This window comes from Sciurus vulgaris (assembly GCF_902686455.1).
Source record: "Sciurus vulgaris genome assembly, chromosome: 2".
NCBI classification, from domain to species: Eukaryota; Metazoa; Chordata; class Mammalia; order Rodentia; family Sciuridae; genus Sciurus; species Sciurus vulgaris.
In genome coordinates this window covers 2,447,539-2,475,136 of record NC_136462.1, presented here as the reverse complement: position 1 = coordinate 2,475,136, position 27,598 = coordinate 2,447,539, and the positions used below count along the sequence as shown (strand labels likewise).

Here is a 27,598-nt window from a genome sequence, read left to right as displayed (position 1 = left end):
ACCCTTCCTAGCCCATCCCCTGGTCTGTCCGACAAAAAGGAGGTGCACCTGGCAGGCCTGCCACGAGCTCGTGCTTCCCCTGGCCTCCCCTCTTGTGCAGACTATAACAGGTCACTGTGGAAATAAAGGCCACAGAGCCCAGCTCGGAAGGCACAAGGCATCCACCAGACTCTGCTAATGTGCAAGAGAAGCCACAGCCGGGGTCTGCAGGGCCTGCCCAGCTGAGCCAAGGTCATGGCCTGGGAAGTCAACCTTGTGAAACAGGGACTCTGGGGACTTGTGGCAGGGCAGTTGTAGGTCAGACTGGAGGCTGACGCCACAGGGGGAGGTCAAGGGAGAGGAAGTGAGCCTAGCGGCCCCAGAGTGGGGAACAGTGGGGGCCAGCCAAGTCACAGGGAGGCCACCTGAGGGGCCTTCTCCAGGGGCCATGGAAAGGCCAGGCTGAGGGGAGAGGAGGACCCAGGCAGGGGAAGAATGAGGAGCAAGAGCCCACTCTTCAGCCACCTGCAGGCAGGCTCACAGAACGTCCTAGATGCAGGGGCAAGGGGTGGCCAGGTGATGGGATATCAGGACCCAGGGCCCAGGGCAGGTGCCCCCTGGCACTGGAGCTTCCTGGCCATCCAGAGCAGCAGGACATGCCATGCCCTGGGGGCAGGCTAAGTTCTGCCCACTTCTCCAGGAGGCCCTGGCTGCAGTTCGTGGGAACAGGCACTTCAGGAGCCGTCTGAGCCCCAAGGATGCCTGGGCTCCTGGGCTGGACAGCATCTCCAGGCAACACGAAACCACTCCTCATGCTAAGGGGAATGGCCACTGTCCAGTGATGGGATGAGTCCCCACTGCCTGCCAGTGCCTGCTTGGAGCTGCTACCAAGAGGAGAGTCCTCTCACCTCACCATCCTCCTGCCTCGGCCTCCTGAGTGGCCAGGGTTAAGGCGTGGGCCACCAGGACTGGCTGCTCATTCTTTGTCCTGAAACATTCTCCACTGTTCACTCACTCTGTGTTCCTCCAGCTTAACATCCAAAGGTTTTCCATCTTGTTTTTATTTCTTCATAAGAGTTTTTCTAATTTTGATTGATGTCACTGCTTCATCTAGTCTATCACTGTCGTTCCAGAACAAGTCAGACCTGGAGTGCAGGGGCTGTGTGAGACCAGAGGCAGGAGCACGTAGCCGTTCACCAGGACTCACCAGGGTAGCATGGCCCTGCGCTGCAGCAAGACGGTCAGGTCCTGCAGCTTGGCCCAGGAAGAGGGGCGTGCTGACCGGTGAGAACAGCAGTGGCTCCAGCCTGCATGCGCCTGGTTTACCTTAGGATCCCGTCAGGTGCGGCCCTGGAGCCAGGGTCTGGCTGTAAAGCACACACGTGACTCCGGTATATTTCTCTGTTTATGGTTTACTGGGAAACTAAGCAGGAAAAACCAGCAAGGGTCACTCAGGATCTCTCATGACGGTGATGACTCAGGACGCTGAAGTCAGTCGGGCTGAACCCACGCCAGGTCTACGGGGTCGGAAGCTGGTTGAGGCGCTGGGCTTTGTTTGGGTCTGTGTAGTACTGATCCAGGGGACTCAGTACCCGGCTGCTAGCGCCTACTCACGGTCCCTGGCCTGACTGGCACAGCCAGCAGAGTGTGGAAGGCGCCCTAGAATTGGCTGCCTGGGCGCGGCACAAAAGGAGCCATCACGTGGGGGAAGCCGGGCGCCAGCCAGAGGACGCAGCAGCCTCGCGGAGAGGCTGCTGGCTGCAGACTGACTCTTTCAGCTGTGTGGGCGCATAAATTTGGTAAAAATTGAAACTTAAAATAGAAAAGGGAATTGAAAACATAAGCAAGAAACAGGAGGCCATCAGAAATTTTCAGATGAAAGAACAGCACTTCTAGACATTAAAAATAGAGATTCCCATTGACATTAAAAACTCATTCATCACCTCATACCCATTAGGATGGCTACTGAAAAAAAAAAAAATTCCAGAACCTGATACAAGGTGGTGAGGACCAGGGAGAACCGATTCCGGCTGGTGGAAAGCAATATGACGGCACTCGGTGTTCCCAAGTCAGATAGAACTCCCTGGGAGCAGCAGTTCCACTCTGGAGACACACGCAAAAGAACTGAAGCAGGGGCGTGGTCAGATGTTCACACCAGGAGCACTATTCACAGTAGCCAAAAGGTGGCTGCCACCTAGTGTGCAGGAGAGACAAGCGAATGAACAGAGCGGTCCATCCACACAGTGGAATATTACTCAGCCCTGCAGAGGGAAGCCCTGTCACATGACGCAGTCAGGGGAACCTTGAGGACACTATGCTGAGTCGGAGAAGCCTGTAGAGAAGAACAAGTGCCATCCAGATCCACCCACAGGGAGTTCCTGGAGCAGCCAGGTACACAGGCAGAGGGAGGACGGTGGGTGCAAGGGGCTGGGCGAATGGGTGGCTGGTGTTCAGTACTTTAGAGTTTCCATTTGGGAAGGTTGAAAAGTTCTGGGGACAGCTGCTGGAGGTCGCACAGCAATGTGGACGTGCTGAATGCCTCTGACCTTGAACTGAACACTTAAAAATGGTAAGGACGGTGAGGAAAGGGACCCTGAGTTGCTTGGTTTAATAGCAGGGCTGAGGTGGAGCCGGGACGGAGGCACCCAGGCCAGCGCTCAGCGGGCAGAGGGGTGAGGAAGCTGGCAGCACGGGGCAGGCAGTGCAGTGAGCCCAGCCTGGCAATCTGCAAGGTGGACACAGGCTCGTGGGGAGCGGTGGGAGGACAGAGGGCTGCGGGCTCCTGGGGACCGAGGGCGGGGTGAAACCTCAGTCTCTGCGTGTAGTGAAGACGGGACGCGGGAGCACTGTGGGATGCGGAGAGGAGGGGACGTGCTCAGAGCAGCCGGAGCATCCCCCCACCCCCCGCCAGACCATCGTCCCAAATGCCAAGTCGCAGCCCAATGCGTGCGTGCCCTGGCGCTCAGTGGAGGGCGCGGGGAAGCCAGGTGCAGGACAGACCACATCAGGCGGCAGCACGGTGGAGGGCCTTGGGAAAGCACTCGCAGAACAGGAAATCAGAGGGCACGCGGGAGCTGCAGGCGCCGAGCGCGGGTAAGCCTGTGCGGAACTTGAGGGCTCTGGGGCGGCAGGCCCAGCTGCTGCAGAGCAGGGCAGGAGGGTGTGGCCGTCCCCCCAGCTCACCCAGGCTCCTGCGGCCCACACACTGTCTATCCTCAGATTCCAAACACGAGTGACCGTGTTAGGACAGCACAGAACCTTCACCTCATGCTGGGAGGGAAACACTCAGACTGGTAAGAGCCAGGGAAGAGCAGCCCTGCACAAAGGCCCTGGGCCGAGGAGCCGGCACTGGGCTGATGTCAGCCCACCGGGGGGCAGAGAACACCTGCAAGATGAAGCTCAGGCGGCTGGCCCAGCAGGCGCAGGGCTGGAGGGTCAAGGTCCAGCTTTCAACAAGCAAGAGCCACTGCAGGCTTCACCGAGGGAGGGGAGACGGGATGTGATTGGATCAGCACCATCTTGCTGGCTCCCACCTGAGCTCAAGGGCCAGGTGAAGGGAGGTGCGCAGACAAACAATTCAGTTCCTTGGTGCAGGGCGTGGCGGGGAAGCGGTGAGGACTGGGGAAGAGCACCACGCCTGCGCGTCGGTGTGGGAGGGAGCCCGAGCCAGGCCTGGGCTCGCTGAGCGAGCGGCAGGGATGTCCTCTGGGGGAAGCCCACCAGGAGCAGGGGAGTGCCACGGTGCTCCTGGCCTCCAGCTGCATGACTCTGTCCAGTCACTCTGCTCCTGCAGAAGACGGGAGACGGGAGACGAGGGGCCAGGGAGACGTCCTGGAGGGACTGCTGTGGCCGGGGCAGGTGGAACACCAGGGAGAGCAAGGGCACAGAGAAGGGACCTGGGCAGAGGAGGGTACGCAGGGACTGGGAGCTGGGGTGACGCCGCTGGGAGGTAGGGGCCTCGTGTCCCCCAAATTCATGTTTGGAAGCTGCTGGGGCTCAGAAAACAATCTCCCACAGTGGGCCTCAGGAGCAAGGTTCCTCCTGCCCTGCCCCACCCCTCTGCTCCCCCAAGGCATTCTGTGGAAACTAGGATTCCTCTCCCCAAGATGAGTCCTGGAAAGCAGAACCTGCTTCTCCCAAACCAGCCATAAAAACACAGAAATGCACTCTCTCTACCTCTCTGTGAAGGTCCTACCCCGACTATAGGTCACAAGACCTGATTCCATAAAGGGAGTCTCCTGCCCAGCACCTGAGGGAAGAGGGACACAGAGGCCAGGAGGACCTGAGCACACCAGCTGGTCATGCCCGCCAAGCCTGAGCACGAGGTGGCCGGCTCCTGGGCCTTCGGGTCTGTGGTTCCAAGTCCACACGTGCACGGGCACCCCTGGGCTTGGTTCTCAGTAAGCTGCTTTTCTGTCCCTACAGAGCCCAAGCCCCCACACAGCCATATTTGGAAGCTCAGTCTTCAAGAGACAAATATGGTCACAGCAGGACACGAGGTGGGGCCTGACCCTGCAGGACAGTGGCCTTCTCAGGGCACAGAGACGCCATCCTCGGGACCTGTGAGGCAATAAATACCTGTGGTTTAGCTGCCGTCTGTCTGTGGTGCTGTCACGGCAGTGGGGCTGACCAGCAAGAGGGGAACTGAGAGTGTGGAGGCCATGACACCCCAAGACCAAGAAGGAACAACCTGTGGACGGCTGCTCCCCACAGCCTGCAGAGAACTGCCGAATCCAGGGCAGGCCCCTGCAGAGACACATTTCCTGGTGACACGTAGGACCCAGACAGCTCCCCCAGGGCCTCAGGGGTGCCCCCACCCTGCAGCTGCCATGCTGCCCCTACACGCCTCCCTGGACCCCAGCAGGACTTTGCACAGAAGTGAACTGAGTGACCTGCTGGGCTGGATTCTGAGGATGCCACGCTGTTACATCTCACCCCCCCCCGGATTCTCACTCTGGCACCCCAGCCACCATGCTGCCCAGAGACCGAGCAGCCCCTGGAGCCTTCAGGGACTGGAGCCAAGGCCCTGACCCCAGCACAAGTGAGTGAGCCATGCAGAGAGGACCCTCCCCCTGACCAAGCCCCCAACTGATGCCTTGTGGACAGATGAGACCACCTGGCTGAGCCTGCCCACAGGAGACTCCTGAGCAAAGTACACCACCACTGGCACCGAAGCCAGGGGCAGCCGGTTACCAAGCACCACGCTGGCTCACTCTTCCCGTGGCCCACCGGCCACCACACAACCTGCTTAGCCACTGCAGAGGGTGCCCGGGGTCCCAGCCACCCTGGTGTCACTAGTGTGCCACACTGCTTCTCTCTCAAAGCGTTCTGATTTGGATGACAAGGGGTATCATCATCTCATCTGCATAAAGAGTCTGCCAAGGCTACATCCCTATCCAGAGGGCAGGGCGACCCCAGAGGGGACTCGGGGACCGCCTGCCTTTGGGCCCCCGATATGTGATTTAGCATCCTCCCTATAAGTGGAACAGAAGAAATTGAGAATAGAAATGCCCCCTGAACCACAGCTGGAATCTGGGATCTTACCAATGGTCATGTGCGGTCAGTAATCTTTCTAAGGTCCCTTTTTACAAGGTGCCCCTCACCTTCTAAGCCAGGAACACACAACCTCCTGGGGGGGATTCCAGGAAGGATCCTAGAAAAAAGGACCCCAACCCTCCATGCATCTCGGTGGGGAATACAAGGGGTCTCCTGAGAAGGGTCTACAGCGGGGCAGGCAGGAAGGTGTCCAGAGCTTCAGCACCCCCAGTACCAGTGGCCCCTATCCTGGAGGGGCTCTTGGAAGCTGGGCCCATGCTGGTCTCTGCCAGGTCACCAGCTCCAGGTTAGACTGACCATCAGGGTGGCCCAGTTGTGGCCAGCTGGGCTCTGCCCCCTGGGCCCATCTGGCCACCTGGCCCCTCCTCCTGGGGACCCTTCCTCTTGCAGCACCCAGACCTGCCCTCAAAGCCTTGGCTAGATGCTGGGTCCTTCTCACCTGCACCTGCACAGCAAGAAACCTTTTGCCTGTGGGCAGAGCCCTCTCACACAGCAGGGGATCAGCACTGGAAGCCAAGGGGTCCTACTACCAAGGCCAGAGGGCCCCTTTCTGCTCTGGGGACACGCAGCATCACCCTGACTCCTTCTGCTGACCCTGGAACAGAACTAGGTGGTGGAGCTGGTGAACCGAGGCAGCAGGTCCGGCATGCTCCCTGGTCCTGGTCCTTGTTCTCTCCTTGCACCAGGCTTTACAGATTGCTGGAAGCCACCACTGGTTCGGGCCCCTCCCTTCCCTGGGCCCCAGTTTCCCTGGCTGGACGGGCGTGGGACTCTGGTGTCTCTGGGCCTGGGGCTCAGGGGTCTCTGGGACACCCACGCAGACGCTTGACGCGCCCCACATGGGAGCCTGACTGTGCACCCGCGGAGGGCCACGTGCATCCGAAGCCTCCACCTTGCTGCCCTCCTTCCGGGGAGGCTCCGCCTTGGTGGCCGCCTGTGGCCTGGACTTCCTGGAGCAAGTGGCGGCGACCTGGGGCCTGGACAACCTCCAGGCCGTCGGTGCTGGAGCCCTTGGAGACTGGTCCCGCCTCCCCGGACCGGGTCACTGTGGGCGCTGCAGCAGAGGCCGCGTGTCCGGGTTGGCAGGGTTCTGGGTTCAAACCAGCGTCCGCCGTGCAGAACCTCCGCTCCCCTCGTGAGGTCAGGGTCGCTGGAAAGGCGGCGACGAGTGGGCGGGGCCTCGCCTGTCCCCAGCCGCTCACCTGGGGCTCTCGCCGGAGCCACGCAGGGCTGGAAAGCAGGCTCCACTGCTGCCCCCGGCCACCTGGGGCTCACCCTGCTGAGGCCTTCCAGGTCTGTGCATCCTAGAATCCGGGCAGCAAGCCTCACCAAGCCCTCTTAGTTGGTTTCCAACCTGTATTCCTGGACATAAAATCTAGGCTACACTCATTGTTCGCTTTAAAAACGGGAAAAAAAAAAAAAAAAATTAGAAGCCCAAATAATCTTGAGTATTTTCCCGTCCATTCTGCTGGATGTACAGAATGGGTGCAGGGCCACCCTCAGAAGGGCAGGCTCCTCCTCCAGCTGCCCCTCCACCACCCCCCTTCACCTCCCAGAAAACTCTCCGCATCTTCGGGCTGCCTGCCCTGGGACAGGCACTCCCAGCACACGCTGTGTATACTGTGTACGGAGCCCTTTTGTCAGTCCTCCTGAGCTTCCAATTGAATGCCAATGTCCTTCCTGCTGGCACCCCATAGATCTAAGGGGTTCTCCCAGGAGTTCAAAGAATCAGTCAAGACAGATGCATTCGTGACTTTTTAAAAATCTGGGAGATGGGGGCAGATGAAGCATCCCTAACAGGTAAATTGTTCCCCAAAAGCCCACCTTGGGGGCAGGAGGTGTAGACAGTGGTGCTTGCTCAGTGGGGGAGCACTTGCCTAACGGGCATGAGGCCCTGGGTTCCATCCCCAGCACTGCTAAAAAATAAAAATAAAATGCAGTGAGAACTGCTTTAAAGCACATGAGGAAAACAGACGGTGGTGGCCAGGGGCTTGGGGTCAGGGTGTGGGTGTTAAACAGGTGGAGCACAGGGCTCGGGGGACAGTTCATCTGTTCTGTACGGCGCTGGAATGGGGCATGCGACGCCATGCCTGAGACAACGCAGCCTTACAGCAAAGGCTGAGCTGGGGGCCCCGGGTGTGCAGGCTGCTACCAGAGAGGCCCGTTGTGCTCCTAGTGCAGAGGCTGGGGAGCAGCTGCCCAGTCTCCAGGAAGGAGCGGGACTTGAAACAAACTGAGTGCCTGGAGCGCTGTTCCCGCGGGGTCCAGCCAACAGTCCTGCCACGGCTCCAGCTGCCCTGCGACTCAGCGGGCAGGAGGACAGAGGCAGGGACCAACATGGTCCTCTTGCGTGGACTGGAGCCGGAGACACTGGCGCCAAGGCGTGTTTAATCTAAACAGACAGATGGTCACACAGAACTACACAGAACCATGTGTTGGTGCAGAGCTTGGTATGAAGACACGGTCTTACTACGGTTTCTGTTGCTATAACAAAATATGCAAAGCAGGGTTCTTTATAAAGAAGAGAGGCTTATTCAGCTCAAGGTTTTGGAGTCTGAAAGTCCAAGAGTTGGGTCACATCAAGCACATGGGGTGGGTGACCTTGCTTGTGACCTCTTTCTCTTATGAGAACAAACCCGGGCCTCTCAAGAGCCACATCACTATCTCATGAAGCTGATGCCCTGTGACCTACTCACCTCCCACTAGACCCACCTCTGAAGGGGTGCCAGCTCTGGCCACCACCACCTCTTAGGCTCCCAGCATGTGAACCTGTAGGGGACACCCTCAAACCACATCCTCGCTCTGTCACTGAGGTCCCAGAAGCCACAACTCCCAGGTCTTGATGTTTAACAGGGTCCTTGGCATGAGGAGCCAGGGCTCCCTGGGGGCATGGCTGGGGCCAGGGCTGGGCCAGAAGGGCACAGGATGAGCCTGGAGCTTCTCGCAGAGCCAGGAAATAAGGAGAGTCCAGCACCCAGGGATGGGGCGTGTCAGAGGACACGGGTGCCAGTGAGAGAAGGGGCTCCCGGTGGCCAGAGCTGGCACGGTGGGAGCCACAGAATAAACAGCCAGGTATTGGATTATAGCTCAAGTGGGAATCAACACGTGGTCCACACTGACCTGAATCAGTGAGCCCGTGGCAGGAGGCAAACGCCGTGCAGGAGAACTCCAAGGAACTCTGCGCATGCCCGTCCTCCCGGAAGTGGGCACCGCTGCCCAGCCCCTGAGTGGGGACTGGACGGAGGCCATCCTTCCACAGCGCAGTGTGGGAGGGCAGGCGTGACTTCCAGGGGGGATGCCTCCACCAGGCCGTTGGTCCAGGACGACATGGACCGTGGTTGTCCTGTTTGCAGCCTGCCCCCGACATGATGCAGTTCTCCTCCCTCCGAAGACCCCTACCTCCAGGCTCACATGAGAAAAGCCGCAGACGTCCCAGAGCAGGGACATCATGGACCCCTGACCAGGATGCCCCCAAACTGTAAGTCAAGGCGAGGAATGTCTGAGAGACTGTCTTCAACAATCCCGAGGGGACAGGTGACCAAGTGTCACCAACAGAGTGGACAGAGTAAACATTCCCATTCCACACAGGATGCTCTTCCTTTGGACCCCTTAAGTGGCGGGTTATCCCTTGGTGTAGCCTGGAGCAAATTTCCTGTGTGAGGGTCATGAGGACCTAGTCACAGGGGTGGTTGTGACGTGGTATTGGTAATAAGGGAGGGTCCTGGTGACCTGGTCACCAGAGACTGTGGTGACAGTCTGGAGCCAGTCGCTCCCTTAAGGGATTGTACTAATACGGCTGGGAGATTCAGACGCACCCGGCCCTGTGTCCTGAAGCTTGTCTGCTTCTGCAAGGTCCCCATGATGGCGAGTGATCGTTCTCTCAAGGGGCCATTAGGATGAGTGAGTAGGGCTCTGCCTCCAGGTTCTTGCCTGTTCAACAGGCTCCCTGTGGCCTGGGCTGTGACTTGCAGGTGTTTCTTGCTGCACGTGTTTGACCTGCAGGTCACCACCCCTCGCTGTCCTTCTCGTGGCGACCGCCTGTCTGACCTTGGCATTGGTGTGTGCTATCCTTTCATTCAGGAGCCTCTGCTCTCCTCCCTGACTTCCTGCCTACCCCAGCAGTCCTGTGGGGACAGCCGCGCTGCCCTATGCGGAGCGCCACCTCACAGCAGGCGCTGTTCCACACACGGGGTGCGTCAAGGACAGTCCTTCAAGCAATTGAAATGCACCTTTTATTTTCCTGTTTTACAGGTGGGGAAACTGAGGCAAAGAGCCACAGAGTGCCTTCCCGAAGCCCCAGGTGCAGCAGCAGCTGTGACTGCAAAGCACATGCTCCCCTCCTGCCCCCTCCCAGAGGGTCCCAGGCTTTGTGTTCTTGGACACCTCAGCAGCCTGGGGTAGCCCCCTTCAGAGTACGGCTGATAAACACCCCAAATAAAATGTCTCAAATTACAGAGGAAACCAATGGCATTGACAGTCAGTGACCAAAGTGATACAAAGTCTACTTTGTTGTACAGTAAACAGTGACCTTTGTCGTTAATGCGTCGATGGAGGCCCAGCGGCAGGTCCTGGGCCACCTCAGTGTCATAGCAGGCACCAGAGTGAGGCCTCGCACGGCACAGCAGTCTTCTCTAACTTTGAGAAAATACCCAGCACCCCACTGGCGGGGGTGGGTGGCAGGACCATGGTGTTGCCCATCCCTTGCCCGACGCCTGGTTGAGGAACACCTGACCTAGGCCTCGGGGTGGGAAGACAAAGAAGCAACCTGCCCCCAGTTCAGGGGTGCAGGGTCCCGTCCTCAGGACGCTCCAGCTTAGCAGCTGGGACAGAGCCCCACCTGACCCTTGAGAACACAGTCTCCCTTTCCTCAGCCTCGTCACCCGACGGGGCCTGGGAGCTCACTGCTGCCCCTCCCCGCTATACCTGCTCCAGCCAGGTGTTCAGGGTGGGCTTTGCAAGAGAGGTTTCTGAGGCCGTGGTGCCCGGGTTCTCTCCTGGCCCTTGCACTTGAGGGCTGGGTTCATGGACACTCTGGGTTCAAGAGCTTTCCCTGCCATCCTCCACCCACTGCTGAGAGTGAAAATTAAGGAGCTGGGCTGAGCTTGGCGCTTTGCACAGGGAATCCTTCCTTGTTATTTGGAAGTTTATAGAATGTTCCCTTTGTCTTTGGTGTTAGGAAACAAGAATGTCCCAACACTGTCCTGACTTCTGTCCTTTGCCCCTCTGAGCCCTGCAAGTTCTCCATCGCTGATTTGGGGAAGAGACCCTTCCTTTTGCACACGCAGCCTCCTCCGGGTCTCCCTGGCTCGGCCTCCGCTCCCGCCCTCAGTTCCTCCGGCCTTTTCTTCGCGCTCTGCCTCAGCTCTCCACGGTGCTGCCTCGGCTGCCCTTGACACTGTGTTTCATGTGTGTCCCCGGCAGGTATCACGACTCTTGTCAGCAGTTATGTCTGTCAAACCTAATGTCACAGGAGAAGGGGTATCTCCAAAGAGGGGTCGAGGAGTCCCCAGAGAAAGGAACTCAACTCAGGAGCAGTAGGGATCGTGGCTCATGTGACAGAGTAGATTTCAGCTCACACCAGTCAAAGGCCCAAACGGAGCTTTACTGAAGAGGTAGATACACGTCCCAGGGAGAACGCAGGTCATCTTGAGGGAGAGGCGCATCTGCAACACTCCCAGCTCTTTTTTTTTTTTTAAAGGAAACCTGGTGAGGGCAGGTAGGGAAGGTATGGAGGGATGACCCCGGTCTGGCCATCTCAAGACGGGTTCCGGTGCTCTGGTCCGTCTCAGCATCCTTGGCTGACATGGTCCTCGTGATCTCATCCATAGAGAGCACCTCTATCCTCTGACTTGCAGGTTCTAGAAATATCATATTTCTCTTTAATTAATACACTTATCAGGTGTTAGTCAGCAGCGCACAGTAGACTTGCAGATTTCCAGGAACTGGGAGGACCAGGCCCACAGGGACGGGCTCTGGGCGTGGCGGCCTGGGAGGCCCGGGACTCCTGGGTGGGAGTCTTCCTGTTCTTTGGCCCTCGCTCGTGCTCCGGTAGTTTCCGCCCAGCGGCCTCCTCCACCTCCTAGGCATACCTGCCGCTGTGCTTTATTTTTTTCGTGCTTATTTCAAACCCTTGGTTCATCTTCCCCAGCAGCCGTGCCCACGGTGAGGGCATGGCACAGGCTGTGCCCCAGGCGGCTGACTCCGCCAATCCCCCCACACCTCCCCTTAGCCAGGAAGGGCTCCCGCACACTGCCCACCCCCAGGGCTTGGAGATGGAGGAGGGAGGAGGGAGGTGCCGAACGGCCTGCAGGCTTCCCTGCGGGAGCAGGAAGGAGAACAGGCACAGAGGCCTGGTCAAATGGGGCAGGTGCTCAGGAGACCTGCCTGGACAGGGCCTGAGGTCATTGCCACCATCCCGCGGGACAGTGAGAAGGCGTGGAGAGAGACATGGAGAAACGGGGCTCCCGGAGGGACCTGTTATGGTTTGGAAATGAGGTGCTCGCCCAATTCTTCTGTGTTGATTCAGGAATACTCAGGTGAGATTATTGGATTACGAGAGCTGTGGCTTAGTCCAGCTTAGTTTGAACGGACTGACTGGTAACTGCAAGCAGGTGGGCCATGGCTGGAAGACACCCTCCCGGCAGCCCCTGGCTCTCTCTGCTCTCTGGTCACCATGAGGTGAGCAGTTCTACCTCACCTTCATGTTGGGTCTGCCTCACCTTAAGCCCAGAGCAATGGAGTCAGTCCACCATGGACCTAAACCTCTGGAACCACAGGCCAAAATACTTTGCATCCTCTAAATTGGTCTTGTTGCGTATTCTGATCGCAGTGGTGAAAAACACAGAAATCATTCTTATCAGGTGTATCTGTGATAGCAACAAAAAGCTGACTAAAGCAGAAGTTGGCACTGAGAAGTGGGGTCTTGGCTGTGACTAATCTGACCGTGTGTCAGAGCTTTGGAGCTGTTTGCCAGAAGAACTTGGAAAAGTGCGGAAATGCAAGCCGGGGAAGCTTAGTGTATGAGCAGAGCTTAATGGGTGATTCTGGTGGGAGCTCAGAAGACCAGAATGCAGACAGTAAAGACTGTGCTCATGAGGCGTCACAGGGGAACAAGGATTCTACTTGAAATTGGAATAGAGACCACTCATGTTATATTCTGGTGAAGAATTCATCTGCATTTTGCCCATGTCCTAAGCTCGTGAGCTGAATTTCAAGGTGAAGGGCTAATTAATCATGTGGGTGGAGGAAATTTCAAGGCAACACAGCATTCAGTCAGTGGCACGGGTTTTGCTGGCAGCTTTTAGCCAGGTTTACTATGAGAATTTGGAGCAGAAAGCAGAACTGGGGGATTTTAATAACTCGCAGTTGATCAGAAAAGTGTGTGTAAATGTGAGGACAAGGAGGGTGTAGTTGTTTAAGAGATTACTGCCCCTAAAGAGATGCTAAGTACTTTTTGAAGACATAATCCAAAAGATGGCTTGATGGCAGCTCAGGAATTTACAAGACCACATCCATTGCAGGGTCAAGGATGTAAAAAGGAAAAGTCCTTTGAGAAGAGATCCTGGAGGAACTCTGCTCACATAGAGGTGCCTAGGAAGTTGTCCAGACACTCAGAGGCCCTTCAGTCGTGGTTACAGGGAACCCAGCTACTGCTCAAGCTGGCAGCAGACCTTGGAGTCGTCTACTTGGTGCTGGATCTTTAGGAATGCAAAATGCTGGAGTGAAGGGGTCATGGAGGCTTCTACCAGGTGTCAAAGGAAGGTCTGGGATGCCAGACAAAATGTAATGGGTCAGAGTCGCTGTAGGCTGCCCCTGAGAGGGTGATGAGTAAAGCTGTGAAGGTGAAGCTGAAGCTGGCATGGAGGCCCCAGGAACCGAGAGATGCCAGTGAGGTGACTGTCTGCCAAGGAAAGTTCTTGGCTGCAGAGAAAGCCCACGTGTTACAACTGGCAAGACCCAAGGCACAGGGCTGCCGAGCCCTTTGGAGAACTGAGTCCTACCATACAGGCATTACGGGACTTGTTTGTCCAGCTGGGTTTTGGTTTTGCTTTGGTCCCATCCCTTCATCCTATGCCCTTGTTCCTCCCTTTTGGAATGGCAACAGTGACTCTGTGCCACTGTACACGGAATGTAGGTAACTTGCTTTTGGGTCTTTACAGGTGCTCACATCCACCAGTTTGCCCTCAGTGCCATAGGAGACTCAGGACTTGGTCTTTTGTGCAGCACTGGAAACACTAAGCCAGCAGGGCTCCTGGAGATGGCCTGGATGTGTTTTGCACTGTGAGATGGGAATGGCTTTGGGGACCAGAGGTGGAATGTTATAATTTGGACATGAGGTGTCCTCCAAAAGCTTAAGTTAACACAGGAACATCCTCCAGAGGTGCTATGATTAGATTATGAGAGATGTAATGCCATCAGTCCTTCCTAGTTTGATGGACTGGCTGAGTGATAACTGTAGGCAGGTGGGCTGTGGCTGGAGGAGGCATGCCCTGGGTGGGTGAATCTCCCCTGGCACCTCTTCCCTCCTCTCTCTCTGCTTCCTATCTGCCATGAGGTGAGAACCCTCCCTCCACCATGCCTGTCTGCCATGATGTTCTGCCTCACCTTGGGCACAGAGCAATGGAGTCAGCTCATCATGGACTAAACCTCTGGAACCATGAGTCAAAATAAACTTTTCCTCCTCTTAGTTACTTTGTCAGGTGTTTTGGTCACAGCAACAAAAGCTTGACTAACCCAGGACCTAACACCAACATGGGCACCAGGGCCACAGGCCTCCCAAAGCACAGACACACAAACCACAAGCTCACACACACGCACGCACGCATGCACACAAGCACATGTGCGAGGCCTGCACAGCCTTCTCAGGCCTCCTGGCATTTTCTCTGTTGCAATGCACACAGGAAGACCTGGGAGCAAACCCGGGCAGTGGAAGGTACCGTCTGTCCCAGCTTAAGAAAGTCCAGGTACTAATTAGCCTAAATAAGTGTTAAGAATGAGTCGAAGTTACAGTAACAGAAGGCATCTTCCTTTTCACCCTGACCAGAAAACCACTTCCCTCCCTGGGTAGGTACGTTCACTCCACAGTTCTCCAGTGGCTCACGGGACCCCCGCGGCCCCAGCCCAGGGTGGGTGCCCTCCCCTCTCTCCAATCTGTGAGGAGACACCACGGCTGTTAAGGCCTGAGCTTGGAGCCCTGCAGAGCCAGAGGGAGCCTGCTGGACCTGGGGAGACCTGGGGAGGGAGGGAGAGGAGAAGGGCCACAGTAGGGAGCCCGAGAGTGAAGAGACCCCCTCCCCGGGGTGTTGCTGATGCTCTGCAGGTATCAGCAGGCTGGGTCCTGCCTACCTACTCAAGCTGGCTGAGTCCTGGCACGTGCACTGCCCCAGACTGATGCCCTCTCCAGTCCTGGCCAGCTGCCACTGCTGGTTAGAGGTGCCCAGCAGCCTCAGAGGTCCAGCAGGATCCTGAGAACTGGCCAGCATTCAGCCAGCAGCTCAGAAAGAAAGGCCTTGTGTCCTGGCGACCCCACCCCTGAATGTGGCCTGCTGCCCGTCCCAGGCCTTGTCACAAGGCAGAGGGTGTCCTTAGCACAAAGAGGCACAAAGGTCTTTTGTGCCCCTGTGCCAGATGACCTCCAGGTGACACTGGAGCTACAGGCAGGGCAGCCTTCCCAGGTCACAGAGGCCTGCAGCAGGGGCCTCTGTTATCTCCCGCAGCAGGTACCTGGCTGTGAGCTTGTGCTCTGAACCACCTGGAGAGAAAGTGCCTCTGGGGTTCCCTGAGCAGGCAGAGGCCCTGGGGCCTTTCCAGGAACAATCCACATCTTGGGGTTATGGGGTCTAGACGCGCCAAAACTCATGTGCCTGAGGCCTATGTGTTTTAGTCCCTGGAAATCTTATGTCAAAGACACCTGGTCACAAAGATCCAGTTGTTGATTTAAAACACCAGAAAAATAAAGGCAAACCACGCAAACACTGAATAACCACTGACAACAGCCCGGGGTCCACCACGTCAGTGAAGGTGCCCTTCATCCCTCGGGGTCCCTGTCCACCTGTGGTGTGCACTCAAGGGCACTCTCACAGCAGGGACTGCCGTGGGCCCCACCCAAGTGCTGCTGTTCCCATCAACGAGACCGGCCGGTCTTTCCATGGCCCTGCCACAATACTTCTAATGGGTACCCGACGTTAGAGTGTGTGTAAACACCCCCTCTTTTTTCCAACAAACCACCTGCGGTTGTAAATTCGCTTTCTAGGGTTTTTCTTCCAACTTTCGGAACAGCAGTGCTGAGCCGTCCTGCCGGCTTGTCCCGAGGGTGAGGCCTGGGGTTCATGTGGGGTCCATGGTGCAGCCCCAGGTTCTAACCAGAGGCTGGCAGTGCTGTGCTGCAGGGGCATTTCCGTGCTACCGTGGCAACAAGGTTAGACTTGGGTGCTGACCCGAAGGCAAACCAGTGAACCGCCACAACTGAAAACTAGCAATGGGGCTTTTGCCTCCTATGGAAAAGGGTGGATCCTCCAGGATCCAGGTGGAGGAGCCAGGCACAGTGCAGAAACCTTCCCGCCAAGGCAGCTTCTGAGGTTGAGGAAGCCACGAGGCAAGTGGAGAACCGTCCCAGGAGCTGGTGATCCACTGACTGCCTTTTGCCTGGGACATTTGCCCATCGGAGTGCCAGCTAAGGACTGGACTCGGTGCAGGTGGGAGCCGCAGCTCCAGAGAGAGGAGATCAGCCATGCCTGCCACACTCAAGGAGGGAAGAGGCAAAACTGGAGACTTCAGGAGCCTCAAGTGCAGAGTGGGTCCCCCAGCCCCCTCGGAGACCGGGGAGAAATCTTGACACTACATTTTCGGAAGGGGAAGGCGCCAGTCTGAACAGCTCAGAGCTGCAGCACTCAGACCTACCTGCCAGGTTTCCAGATGAACTGCGAAGAGACCAGTCCCTGAAACGGGCAAACCAGAGGAGGAAGACCAGTCTCCCCAAACTACAACCCAGTCCTGCCGCCAGGCCAGCTGGGTGAGGGACGGCTGCCCTGACACCCAGCTACTTCTGAGGTTTTGTCTGGCACAACTCACAGCTACACTGCTGGTCAGGACACAGAGGACACTGCCTAGGGGGCCTGGAGGGCACCTGAAGCCAGACCCAGACTGTCGGGGATGGACACTCGACAGGAGGGAATACTAGGGGCAGAACCCAAGGGATTCCTGACCCTAGAACCAGAGGGCAGAGGTTGGGGTGAACATGGAAAAGAACCAGAGGAACGCCATTTTGATCTGACCTGGCTCCACCGTGTGCTTGTTTGGAATGTCTTCCTTTCAGCCTCCTGAAGCCGTGTCCACGTCGACAGTACAGTGGGACCTTCCAGGTCCCTTACTGTGGCCCTGATGTATAACAAAAATGACTCAGAAATGTGATATCAAATCTATTCTCTCACGTAATCAAAACATCTGTCTCAACAAGGTCTTTTCTGACCTACATGTGCCTCAATTGTCCTTGTGGTTTTGCCTTTACGAACCCCTATACCCACATGCTTGGGGCTGTTCTCCCAATAGCCATTTTGGGGTGTTGTGTGAGACATCAGTTGGTGGTTAATAAAGACTCTCATATTGGGACTTCTCAGTGGTGATCGTTCGGTCTGTCCTTAAATTGTGCCCCACAACAAACGCAGCAGCCTGGAAGGGAGGGGAAATCCCTGAAATAGGCCACAGGAAGGGAGCCCCAAATCCTGCACTGCAAACTGCTGAAACCTCTGGCCATCCCTGAGCTGAGCTGGCAGGGGACGGAGTCCAGCAACCCAGGTGCTTCTCCTGCCTGCCATGTGCAGCCTCCACACAGAAGTTCGCTGGGTTACCTGCTGGGTAAAGTCAAAAAATAATGTAAGAGGCAGATAACAGAGTCCTGATGTTACCATAAAGGTCTGGTTTTGCTGCAGGGTGGCCAGGTGTTCAGACCAGAGTTGGTGGGGAGAAAATCAGGTTTTATTAGGATAAGCTCGCTGATCCAGAAAACAGAAAACGGCCTCTCACATCCAGATACTTTATGTTTTTTATGTTTTTGTTTTGTTTCCCAAAATAGGAAAGCTGTTCTTCTGTGCTGCTGGTGTAGCCATCGCTGGCTGGGTATCCTTGGGCAAGTTTATTAACCTCTCTCGATATCTACAAGTGTAAAATGCAGACAATAATACCAAATTCATAGGATTTTCATGAGGATCAAATCCAATCCTTAAATTTTGGTTTAAATTATTACTAAAATTTGACTCTTTTTTGAATGCCTGAAGAGTGAGGAAGGCCTTAAAAGCAGACTCAGCACCACAAGGAGATCACAGCCAGGCAACCTGCCTGCTCCCATGCCCCAGCCTGGGGCTCCCGTCTGTGGGGACAAGAGACTCTGTGGCCAGGAGGGCTCTGAACTGAGGTTGCCGTGACCTCCCAGGAAGGGGACACCTGGCCACACCCAGAAGTGGGGGTGTGGGCTGGCACCCTGAGCCGCACCAGCTCAGGAAAGCCCCGAGGTTCTAGGGCTCCTGCGTGGGCGTGAGGGAGCCCTGGGGCTTGTTCTGAGAAGCTCCTTCCTCCCCCATCCTGTGGAGCATGGGAGCCCCTCCCATGGACTCGTGGGACCCTCGGGAGCCCAACCCAGAGCTGCTTTGGAAAAAATGTCCCCTGGCTCTGGAGGTCCCAGGGAGCTGGCCTGAGCGGGCCCTCCCTTCCCCTGCCTCCTCCTCCCTCTCCCTCCTCCCTCTTCCTGCTCCTCCCTCCTTCTCCTGCTCTTCCCAAGGAGGAGGCAGCTGGTGGTGGAAACTGCTTCCTCCGTCTTGTCTTCCGGAGCATGACTCAGTGTGCAGCTGTCTGCTCAGCCCCCGCAAGGCAGTCTGTCCCCGCAGGGGCCCACTGGCCAGAGACTCCAAGCCTCTCCCCGCACCAGGGTCTCCCAGAGCCCCCAGCAACTCCATCTGGGGAGTGCAGGGCTGCACGATGCAAGGTTCCTCTAGGACCTCTCCAGGCCTGGGTGGGAAAGGGAGCCCCAGCGTCCCTGAGCCCCCTCCTCCTGAGGGGACCCCTTGGGGGCCTGTTGCCCTCACGCCCTGGAGGGCAGAGAAGAGGAGGGTGCATTCCGGGCGGGGAGGCGGGAGGACTGGGCTACAACTCCTTCCGAGGGGCAGGAGGTGACCTGTTCCTTCCGTAGTGGAGGAAAGAGGGCTGGCGCAGGGGAGGCCTGGGGGCAGCACCAGAAATCACCAGGAGGCTGGAAAGCAAGAGAAGGTTCCGGGAGCAGGCCAGTGTGGAATGCTGTAGGAACCAGTGGCCAGCCTCCACCCCGCCCTGGAATGTCCCTGGGGACAGACCACAGGCCCTGAGCTAGGGACACTCCCCTCCTCTCCTGCTCAGGCCCTTGCCCTGGAACCCCCACCCCAGACCCTCTCTGCTGGGACGGTCTCTGTCACCTCCTTCCCTTCGCCTTTGCTCCGCCTCACCGGGACCCAGCACCTCAGGCTGCTCCTAAGCACCTCTGCGGAGCGTGGCCGTGGTCAGGGCCCCACTTCCAGCCCTGGAAGGTGAGAGCCCTCTATTGGCCCCACTCACCTCCAGCCCTCCCATGTCCCCAGACAAGCCACCAAAACAGATCAAGGTCAAATCCCTTCACCCAGGGCCACAGCGGCTAAGTGGCCGACCTGGGAGAAGCCAGGATCCGAGACCCCGGCCTGAGGTTCCCATTCCAACGCTGGAAAGCCGCTTAAGTCAGGCCTATGCAGGGGTCCAGGACGGCCCAGCTTCTGGCCTCCTCCAGGTAGGCTCCGTGGTTGACTGAGCAGGACACCATCACCTGCAGGCCCACTGTCTTTATGACAGTGACCCTCTGTGCCCCCAGAGGTCCCCCAAGAGCTGTGACTGAGGGCTCGTGTCTAGGCGTGACCAGGCTCCTTCCTGGCCTCCGACAGCAGCTGCTCCCACTGTCAGCCTGGGTTTCTGCACCTGTGCTTAGGGACAATGAGGACCCTGCCAACCACCCCTGGAGGCCTGGAGAGTCATGGGATGCAGAGTGCCTACCTCCTCTGGGGTTGAAATGCCACTCCAAGGTGCAGCCTTGTGTCAACCAAAGCCAGATGGAGTCACAAGTGAGCCTCCAACCCTAGGCTTGAGTGAACTCTGGGTCCCTTGAACCCTTTGTCCAGTGTCAATAAATAGGTGGCTGCATCTGGGCAGAGCTGCTGAGGGGTGGAAAGCCAGGCTGCCCACCAGGTGCCCAGGAGACCCTGGCAGCCCCATGCACTGCACCAAGCACCCGGTCACCGGGCGCCTGTGGCACACAGGTCCTGAGCACCTGTCTGCAGCAGGGCCTGGGTCTCTGCTTCTCTGCCCAGGGCAGGTCCTGGGGCTGTGAGATGCTGGCCCCTGACCACATGGGAGGGCCTGACTGAGCTGCTCACACAGGGCCAGAGGCAAAACAAAGCTGCCAGTATCCTGTGGCTCTGGTCATATCAGGCCTTAGCCCCTAAAGGGCTACAGAGCAGCCCGCCATCCCTGGAGAGACCCCAGCAGCTATGACTGTTCTCCAGGGGTCCTGAGCTGAATGGGGGACTGAGGACCCAAGGGAAGGCAACAAGTGGACAAGACTGGCCACTAGGGTCCCCAGCACTTTGTAAATTGCCAGTTGTCCTCATCCTTGGCCACACCAGCAGGCCTGGCTGCCTCTCGGCCTGAGCTGCCCACGCAGACATGGCCCGCACACCCAGCCCCGCAGTTCAGCCCCACTTCACGGCCCCCAGGCCCCTCCCCTCCCTCCACCCACTCAGCCCCGGCCACCCTGTGCCTGCGTTGGAGCTGGGCAGCAGTCGGACAGGACCCCTCCCCGGGGCCCTGCAGCCCGGCCCCTCGGGCTCTCTAGCTGCAGTTCCAGGGCGGGGGTGAGTCAGGCCCAGAGGCAGCCTCACAAGGAGGCAGCCTCAAGCAGGGCCCCTAAAGGCTAGGCTCTGCCTGCAGGGCCAGTAGGAGCCCTGGCTGGAGCCCTGGAGCCGCCATCTGGAAGGTGGAGCAAGACCAGCCTGGGGAAGACAAGCTGGAGCCAGTGAGGCAGGGTCTCTGGCCCACCCCAGGGCCTCCCACAGCCCCCACTGGAAACTCCAGGCAGGCCAAGGACACCCAGCAGCCACTGACTCACTCTAGTCACCGCCCTACTTCAAGCTGGCCCTGGAAGGTGTGGACAGCACACCCTGCGCCTGAGCTGGGCAGAACAGCGGTCGCAGGAGGAAATAGCCCTGGGGATAAGCGTTCCTGCCACTGCAGACGGGAGGGTCCTCTCCACACCCCACTGTAACCCGGCATGACAGATGCCTATTGTCCTGTAGATAAAGCACTACCACAGAAAATGTGCAAAACGAAATAAAGGATATTTCGGAGACAGCCGGCCACAGGAAGGCTGGCAGCCTCCTTCTCATCTCCCAGGCACTCCTTGCGGGGCGGGGCACGTGGGGAGCGCTGCATCCAAGCTGGGCTGGGAGCTGGTGGGGCATCCGGGAGGACTCACTGTAGAAGGGCTCAGTTTGGCTCAGACGCCTGCGTCAAGCCCATGGGAATCCCTACCACCCACAGTGCAGAGCTGCGCAGCCAGCTGCACACCAAGAGCAGCAGGCAGGCAGGCCAGGCCCTTGACTTGCATTCATTTTGCAAAGGCAGCCAAGGTGAGGCAGTGACAGATGAAAGGAGGCAAAGGCCAGTGGGGCTGGCTGCAGAGGGCGCAGAGCACACCTGGAGAGCCTCACATGTGCTCAGGGTCCACGAAGAGGGGCCCCAGCCCTGGACACCAGGGTGGGACGGCAGCATGCAGGGCATGGAGCTGGGACAGGCGGGGGTGGGAAGAGAGCCATGCAGGCTGCTGCACGAGCAGACTCTCCAGCTCCTGCCTGACCTCTGTACACTCTTCCTCCCGAGAGCACAGGAGCAAAAGGGCCCTTCCTAGAAGGTGCAGAAGCAGGTGGCTGAGGACCAAGCAGGGGTGTACTCCACTGGGTGAGCAGGGGACCTGGGGGCCTGAGCTAGGCTGCCCTGGATCAACTGAGGCCCACCAGTTGATGGGCAGTGTCCCCCCGGGGGTCACAGGGAGCCCTTGAGGGCTACAGGACCTGCCATCCCAGGTAAGGAAAGAATGCATATCAGAACTCAGCCATAAGAGGACAGGGGTCTCAGGGAGCTGGGAAGCAAGGCAGATGAGGGCGGTCTTATCTACCCCCAGCCTAGCAGCAGAGCCGAGGGAGGTTATGTAAGAACCATAAGAAGCAGCATTTCTCAACCAAGTCAGGCACACATTGTGCAACCACCCCAGTCCTAAGGGATGGCCTAGGTGGCTGGCTGACTGGCCCCCAGCCCAGGGTCCTGGCAGCCATCATAGAACGCCTGCTTCCCTCCCCAGAAAGTCCCATGCCAATGTGGAGAGAAAGACAGCTACGCCTGAGATTGACTTGTCCTGCCTGAACTGGCAGGCCACCTGCAAATACTGATAGTGCTACAATCACTGCCGCCTTCGTGATGCTAGAGAAGCACAGTGCGTCCATGCGCAGCCCAGCTGGGATGGACTGGGCCAGGAGCGGGTGTCCTGCCCTGGGCCCCGGTGTGTTCTGTAGGGCAGGGTCTCAGTGCCTGCCTCACAGGGCGGAGGGCAGACTGCAGGGTGCTTTCCTGGGTATTGTCACTGCTGGTACAGCTCAGTCACGGGTAACTTTTTTGTGATTTAAAGTAAAAAGAATAAAATAATTTAGCCCCCTTTGTAGCCAATGTTAAGATTCTTGAAAGAACTTGATAATCATTCGAAGGTTTGTTCCATTAAATCCACCGTCTGAAGTGCTGATGATGCAGATCACATGTATTTCGTTCATAAACGCGTTGGGAAAGGAAGAGAAGCCACGCCAAAAGACACTGTCAGAATTTGCTGGATGAATGGCGGAACACTGAGATGGTACAATCAGCCGGCACCCAGGGTCGGAGCGGGACGCGGAAAGTGCTCTTTGGCAAACCGAGGACTCGTGCTGAAACCTCGGCACCTGGCTTCTCAGAGCAGCGGGCTTGGCAGGGCGTGGGGTGACCAGCAGACCCAGGGGCCAGGGTGGCACGTGGGAAGGGTACTGAGGGAGACCGAGGAGACCAGAGTGGGGAAACCATGGCCTGCGAGGCGGGGTGCAGCAGGCAAGGCCAGGACCTGGGCAGCAGGAGTCAGCGGGAAGAGCGTGCACGTCACTCAGGGGCGTCAGGGTGCAGCAGGCAAGGCCAGGACCTGGGCAGCAGGAGTCAGCGGGAAGAGCGTGCACGTCACTCAGGGGCGTCGGGGTGCAGCAGGCAAGGCCAGGACCTGGGCAGCAGGAGTCAGCGGGAAGAGCGTGCACGTCACTCAGGGGCGTCGGGGTGCAGCAGGCAAGGCCAGGACCTGGGCAGCAGGAGTCAGCGGGAAGAGCGTGCACGTCACTCAGGGGCGTCGGGGTGCAGCAGGCAAGGCCAGGACCTGGGCAGCAGGAGTCAGCGGGAAGAGCGTGCACGTCACTCAGGGGCGTCGGGGTGCAGCAGGCAAGGCCAGGACCTGGGCAGCAGGAGTCAGCGGGCAGAGCGTGCACGTCACTCAGGGGCGTCGGGGTGCAGCAGGCAAGGCCAGGACCTGGGCAGTCAGGAGTCAGCGGGCAGAGCGTGCACAGCACTCAGGGGCGTCCATTTCACTCATCAACGCGACCACCTCCCCAGCCCCTCTGAAGCCTGGGTGCCCAGCCTTGGCTGTGTCCACAAAACCCCCAGCAAGGAAACCAGACCCTCCACATCTCTGGGGGCCTCCAGGCAGGTTCCAGTGCCTCAGCCCAAATGCCCTGCAGCTGTCCGGCTCAAGCGTTCCCTGCTGAGTCTGCAGGCTCATGGCCCTAGCAGGGTAGTTGGCAACAGGGCTACATCCTGCAGGACTCAGGCCCTGGGCTGGGGAGAACTCAGGCCTCCCTCTGCTCAATGTCCCCAAGGAGCACTCAGGACTCCACCTGTGCACTGAGCCCCACCCCCATTCCCAGCACCAGGGCGAAGGCACAGCAGCTCCCCACTCCTCACTGGCAAAATCCCCTAGAGGAGAAGATGTCAGGGACCCTGGCCTGAACAGTCGCAGTTGGGCGGACCCTCACCCCTGCCCACTGAGCCATCTATGCAGAACCAAGACTCTCACGGGGGTAACTGAAGCCACCACAGAAAGGGAGGGGCACCCAGGGATCACGTGGAGATTGGGGCTCGGTCAGCAGGCTGCTCCCCATGGCCAGTCACTAACTGCCTGGGGTGCTATAGGCACCACACCTCAGTCTGGCTCAGAGGCACTGCCTTGGACCAAGGGCCTGGAGCTTGGGACACTGACCAGCTCGGCCAGCTCTCTGTTCTCTTTGCACCTCCTTAGCAGGTGGGCCTTGCTGCCCATCCAGCCTGCAGACACGGGGAGCCACAGGCCTAGCGTGGGGAAGGCAGCTGAGAAACTGGTGGAGCCATGCCTGGCCCGGCCCAGCCCTGGAGCCCTGTCGGGTGGCTCAAGGAGCCCTGTCATTTGATGCAGAGGGAGAACCAGGGTCGGGACTGAACGCATGCACCTGCAGGACAGGTCCAGATGCAGGCAGGTGGCCCGATGGCTGCACCCATCCACACGTAGCAGTAGCCCAGTGTTTTAGCCTGCAGCACACAGCAGCAGGAAAGACGAGCTGCAGGAAAGACGAGCTACAGAAAAGCAGCAGTCTGGCTCCCAGACCTGCGGAGCAGAAAGGCCAGCCCCAAGCATGGGCACTGCGTGAAGGCCTAAACCAGGAAGGGAGGGGGCGGTGCGCAGGGGAGAGTAGAAGTCACCTCGGGAGGGGCGCCAACTGCAGGGAAGACAAAACACCCGGAAGTGTGCCACGGCTCCATCTGGGGGCGGTACCTTCATACAAGGACGTGAAACTCACTGTGCTGTGTGCCCCGACTGGCTGCACATCGGCAAACTCATGCACAGCGACTATTGTTATGACAGCAGTCGTGGGTCCTTCAGTCACACACTTGGCACCTGGGGAGACCTAGCTCCCAGAGTTAGGCTTCTGGGAGCCTCTGGTCCCAAGGTCCTGCAACCCATCAACACAGTCACTTGTTTTATGCCTGTTCCTGCCACAGATGCCTAAGGCACACGTGTGTCATCACTCACTAACACGGAGCTCATGCCCAACACGCTTGAGTTCTCCAAGAGTCACCGCACAGCCTTTCTGTGCTTGGGAATGCCAGACAGTGCCTGGGGCCACTCGAAAAGCAAAGTCCCCGAGAAAAGACCAAATGCAAAAAAAAAAAAAGAAAGCACTAAATAGACCAAGAAAGGGCCTTCAATCAGGGTGAGTGCCGAGCAGAGCAGAGGGCGGCCTTGCCGCGCCCCAGCCGGCACTGCGCAGGGGAGGCTGCAGCCCCCCGAGGCTCGGTGCACCTCCTTGAATCATGCAGAACTCAAGCACTCAATCGTAGGGTTGCAGGTAAGTTTAAGGGTCGCAGTTAAATGAGGCAGATTTATAAGTGCAGAATCTGCAGGTACGAGGTTCTGCTCTCTGTGTGGGTGACATTCAAACAAAGAGAACAGAGGCTCCTGCCCCAGCCAAGCCCTGGCTGATGGCTGAGGGACCCACCCTTCCTCTTAAGAGCAGCTGCCTGGTCCCAGCTTCCGCCTCCCCTTCCCCAGACCACGGATGACCCTGACCAAGGTCCACCTGAGGCCAACCTCCTGCAGCCTGGCCCCCAGCTGCTCGGAGTGTGAGTGGAGAAGAAAGGAGAGATGGGGGAGTGCTGAGAAGCTGCTCGGGGTGTCGAGGCCACAGCAGCCCACGCGGGGCGCAGGGGAGGCCCAGGCGGAGCCCCAGCCACCTCTCTGGTCCTGTCCACGTTGGCAGGCCCACTCAGGTGCCATGGGTGGATGCGGGACAAGTGGGTGGGGAGGTGGGTGGTGGACGTTGGGGTTGGGGGGTGCATTTTCAGCGACTTCATTCTGTAACCACATCAGAGGTCGACTCAGGCAGCGCGCCATGAAGAATGAAAAAGATTTTAAAAGGAAGAGGCAGAAAGCTCTCTGGGTGCCAGCTGACAAAGGCAGGAAGCCCCAGCCATGCTGGTGCTCGGGTCCGAGAGGTGCTGGTGGCGCTCTGGCCAGCGGTCAGGGCCATCCAGCTCTGCACACGAGCAGCATGGGCTGGAAGGTTGCTCTGGCAGGTGCCCAAGCCTGCCTGCTGTTTCTGGTGGAGCTCAAGCTGCAGCACTCGAGGTCGCTCCCCCGGTCCCAGTCTTGGTTCTGCTTCCCAGCAAGAGGCCTGCAGTGGCAGGGCCACCTCCCGTGCACTCCGCGTGGGCAGGCATGTGACACTGCCCAGGTATGGACAGGCTGCTGGTGTTGGGGCTAGGTCTGCCTGCAGGTCTTTGGGCATCTGAGCCGTGGGCAGACACATGTTTACTTCCAGCTCTGAGGACAGACCAAGGCCCCAGGAGGAGAGCTGCTCACAGACCATGGCTTCCAGAAAGAACTTCCTACAGTCAGTGGGAGCCCTGGAAGCCAGGCAGTGACTGCAGGAGACAAGAGTCTCCCTCCCTCCCTCCTTCCCTCTCGCTCTCTTTCTTTCCTGGGGATTGAACCCACAGTGCTCTGCCACTGAGTTACAGCCCTGGCCCTTTTCTGAATTTGTTTTTTATTTTGAGACAGGGTCTTATTAAGGTGCACAGGCTGGCCTCAAACTGGGAATCCTCCTGCCTCAGCCTCCCCAGTAGCTGGGATTATAGGTGTGCACTAACTCACCCGGATAAAATTTCTGAGTCCACATTGATCCTCTTGTCAACCTCAGAGATAGGAAGCAGCTCAGGATGGGGCTGAGAGGTGCCTGGAAGTGCTCAGGGTTATAGTTGAGCCACTGGAAGAAATGAGGAGGGGCCTTGAATGTCCCAGAAAACCAGTGGTCTAGGTAGGTGGAGTCCAGAAGCAGATTCCACTGCCCTGGGCATGTTGGTTCAGGCCCAAAGTCCAAGAAAAAGGCCCCTCTGGTTCCAGTATCCTCATCCGTGCTCTGCCAAGTTCTCTGACCCCTGACCTCAGCGTCCCACTACCCACCACACACTGAGTCAACCCCATCAGACAACCACAGGGATTTCCTCAGTCTCCCCCAGTTGATCCCAACTCACCCTGCCTTCTTCACCCTACTCTGGCCTTCAGAGGCCTGGTCCAACCCTGGGGTACAGTTGATGGGCCTCCTCCACAGTGCCCATGCACCTGGACTATGGCCTGGTCCCTGGGCCCTGTCATCCCCATGCAGAAGCAAGGAAGCGAGCCCGAGGCAGAGCCACCCTGGAGGAGTGGGCCCACCCCTCTCCCATCAGGGCAGGGTCCCCACAACTGAAAGTGCTGCAGAAGATCCCGGAAAGCTGGCCCAAGTGCAGCTGCCCACCCTGCCAGGGCCCCTACCTGTGTCTGCGTGAGGCTCAGGTGGACCAGCACTGGTTGTCAAGGAGGGGAGCCTAATGTGTTTTGCACGTGTGCCTGGACTGGGGCTAAAGGCCACATTCCTCCTCCGGATCAACAAACACACCCACTGACCAGAAAGCTGCAGCCTGGCGCCAGCACTGGAGATGAGTCAAGTAGCCTGCCCCCCTCCCCCGTGGGTACCAAACTAGGACACTGCTGGTGTCCCCCTGCACCAGGTGGAGCCACACCAGGACACTGCTGGGGCCCAGGAGACACAGGGAGGCCAGATCCCTCGCTGGGGGGTGGGGGCAGAGGTATGCCCCTGCGAGGAATCCCGCATTCCAAGAATGGCTGAATCTCTGCACTGGAGAAGCCACAATGTTCCAGGCTGGAGGGTGTCCAAGAGCCAGTCAGCACTGGCCTTGGCGGCTCCCCTGGGCACATCCAGCACTCAGGGGCCCTCGCTGGGCACTGGCCGACTGACAGGGCTGCTCCTGTACTGGGGCTGAGCCAGGGAGACTTCCAGGGCTGTGGCTGCTGGGCTGGGAGGGGATCTGCTCCAGGAGCAGATGTTTAGAGAGCAGGAAGGATGCCGAAGTACAGGGGGCACCCAGA

The 27,598-nt window shown here is 58.3% G+C and overlaps 1 protein-coding gene across 1 annotated transcript in view; it reads right to left on the bottom strand.

Moving 5' to 3' along the window:
• TMEM179 (transmembrane protein 179) overlaps positions 1-27,598 on the bottom strand; it is an 88,320-nt gene that overhangs the window by 51,408 nt on the left and 9,314 nt on the right. The window lies entirely within an intron of this gene.